Genomic DNA, 3,621 nt, shown 5'->3' with positions numbered 1-3,621 from the left:
AAAAAGTGAAGGGTCTGAAAACTTTCCGAATGCACTGTTTCACTATGGCAGAATGGAATTAAATGGACCATCTTTTTATCTGTGCATCTTGACCAATTAGACAATTTTGCTAGGTTGTCTTCAGGTTACCTCAGCTAAACTACAAGCACCACCAACCCAGACCTACTAAACTAAAGCCTTCTCATTAATCAAAAACATGATACTCTGTGAAACATTTTCGTGATGCAAAGGAGCAGAGATTTGTGCAAAAACCACTGTAAACTTCATTATAATCCGTCAGTGGTGTATCATTTAAAAATGTTCTTCAACAATGTGCAATTTATAACACTTATTTCTTCTAACACTTTCCAACAATTTATAAACACTGTAACAATTTATAACACTTTGTAACAATTTATAAACACTGTAACAATTTACAACACTTTGTAACAATTTATAACACTGTAACAATTTATAACACTTTGTAARAATTTATAACACTGTAACAATTTATAACACTTTGTAACAATTTATAACACAGTGTAACAATTGATAAAACTAACAATTTACAACACTTTCTACCCATTTATAACACTGTAACAATTTATAACACTTTGTAACAATTTATAACAAGGTGTAACAATTGATAAAACTAACAATTTACAACATTTTCTATCCATTTATAACACTGTAACAATTTATAACACTTTGCAACAATGTATAACACAGTGTAACAATTGATAAAACTTTGCCGGAAAAGAATGAAGTGTACAGTATTTATTTCTCACAGATCTGGGCTCGTTTGCATCACAAAAATAGTAATAAAATAATATTATGTCCCAAATAAAATACTAATATGAGTAGAGTGAGTACATAACTTCACAATTCACCCACAGATTTGCAGAAGAAAATGTATTTGTCTCAGGTTTAAGACATTAAGTAGCTGAATAGGTTTCGCCTCCACTGGATTGCTCGTGATCAGTTTAATGTTTGCCAGAGATATTGTTTTGCTMGAAAACGATTTCCACCACTCCATCAAATATTGACACAGTTCCAGCTCTGTGAGTCATACGAGATGCTTCCTTGAAGCATACAGTAGCAATCACTACAAAARGTAGACGACAGATTTGCCTCTGCTTAGATCTTATCAAATGCTAGATTTGTACAGCAACGTATCATATATTTTATGTGGGTAAAGTGTACTTATAGATCTGTGGCCCGAGTGCCCATGTTCTATATGATGATCACCTCTCATTATGAAACATAATGGGGCGCATTAATCATTGATGGACATTAGGAACACATTGTGATCTTATGTAGAGGACTTACATTATGTTCTTTACCTATGACCAGAGGCACATGAGGCTCTGCTGATGACGGGGCACTGATGCAAGGCCGCTGTGTGATGCTCCCTGGCCTTGCATTAAATCCTCCAGCCTCACAGAGAAATAGTGCTGGTGCCTATCTGCACCAGCGGAGGCTGTTGAGGGGAGGACGGCTCATAATAATGGCCGGAATGAAGTGAATAGAATAGCATCAAACACATGGAAAACCATGGAAACCATGTGTTTGATGTGTTTAATACCATTCCACTCCCGCCATTACCATTGAGCCTGTCCTTCCCAATTAAGTACTACCAACCTCCTGTGACCTGCACATACTTTTTCTATCAAACATTAAACTGAAGTGCAGTGCAGTAGAGTGTGCATGTTGTGTGTGTGTGTGTGTGTGTGTGTTGTGTGTGTGTGTGTGTGTGTGTATGTGATACAAGCAACACCAAGAGAAAACAAACAAATGTTTGTCGAGAGATTCACATCACTTCTATCAATTGTCTCTCCTTTCAACAGAACACTATCACACACCACATGCTGTTCAAAGAACACTGCCGGGGTGGCCACTCATAAGTATATTCGTTTCCAAGTCGGAAAACTAGCCTTCTGCTAATCTAATGGCTAACTGCCATAGAGACCGAGTTGTGGAAACCCTGCCATAACGGGAAGCCCACTGTTCACCATCAGACCTGCCATACTCCCAACTGCATAAGCATTGTATTAGTAGTGAAGTATGAAAAACCGTGCCCTAAACGGGAAACAGGCCTACAATCCAACCTTCATGTTGATTGAGTGTGTGCTTTAAGTTGCGTCTGATGTAGTCCGTTGTATTCAGCTTCGCTTGTTGTCCATCATCATCGCCTGCAATACAGCAAACCGAGTAATTACACCACAGTTGTAGTGGTTATGTATGGTTGTCTGAGGGAGGTCATTAGGGCTGCGTGTTGACTAATGATAGTTTTGCACCGTTTAGTATTTTTCTAAAAGCTACAGAGCTTTTTGAAACTGAGCTGTCGTGCACCATGCCATTTGATTAAGTGAGATGAATGTTTCATACAAACATGACAGAATAAACTGAGTCTGTTTAACCACAAAGGATGTGTTGGCAGGTTCAACAAAAGGTGCCGCAACGATCAACCACTGTCTTAAGGAAATGTTAAGGAATCGTAACCTTTCCTCCTGTTCCCATGGCAACCATTAAGGGTGGAGAGATATCATATATGAACAACATGAGGGAGCATTTTACACATTACTGCCTGTCAATAATATACCTCTCCCAACTGACATCACCCTTGCAATTTCCACTGTTTTGATCTCACATAAACTCACTCTTGACACCAAACGTCTTTTGATTCAAGAATGTCTGAAGCTTAAAGTTTTGCTTTGAGTCCCTCTTTCATGATCTGTCTCTTTGCAGGATATGTGTGTGATTCTGTAGAGCAGGACAGAGCTGAAGAAAAAAGAGAAGACACAAAAAGAACACATTAGTGGTGTCAGATCATATTTTTAGACATCACTGACAACTTTCTATTTAACCTGGAAAGTCTGGTTAGGAACACATTATTCTTATTTACAATGACAGCCTACCGGGGAACAGTGGCCCTTGTTCAGGGGCAGAACGACAGATTTTTACCGTGTCAGCTCAGGGATTCGATCCAGCAACCTTTCAGTTACTGGCCCAARGCTCTAACCACTAGGCTACCTGCCGGCCTGGTAGGAGGTTATGATTATAGGAGGCTATGATGCTTAGAATTGATGTTTTTTACACAGAATACTTTAGTTTACGCATGTGCATCCTTTTGCACGATATCTCTGACACTATGTACACTCATTCACTACAAGTGTTACCTGAGACATGCACACTGAGCTGAGGGACAATCCATCAAACTCTCTCTCTCTCTCTCTTTTTAATCATTACAATTCTTTCCACTTGGCCAACATTCCAGTAACTTACTAACTAACACAAATACTTCAGTCTCAAACTAAAACAATGAGACTGGATGAGAATTTACTATTTTAGAGGCTAAAACCTGTCAGCTGCTATATTTTCACACCTAATGTTAATTATCCACATGTTACTACCTTGCTATATGCAGACAGTTAATCTGGCTAACTCATTCAAGCAGTGATCACTTTTTTACAGCTAAGCCGTAGCACATGGTATCCAGTCTTACAATGTGCTACAGGCTTGAGCTCCAGACAAGAGGAGATATTTCATTGTTAGGTTTCAATGTTCTCCAAATCTTCAGCTCCTGGCAAGATGAGGATCTGGATCAATATTTTCACTTTTCACACACACCCAGAGAGAGAG

The sequence above is a fragment of the Salvelinus sp. IW2-2015 genome, unplaced genomic scaffold (assembly GCF_002910315.2).
Source record: "Salvelinus sp. IW2-2015 unplaced genomic scaffold, ASM291031v2 Un_scaffold564, whole genome shotgun sequence".
Taxonomy (NCBI): Eukaryota; Metazoa; Chordata; class Actinopteri; order Salmoniformes; family Salmonidae; genus Salvelinus; species Salvelinus sp. IW2-2015.
Note: the sequence above shows the minus strand (reverse complement) of the source record.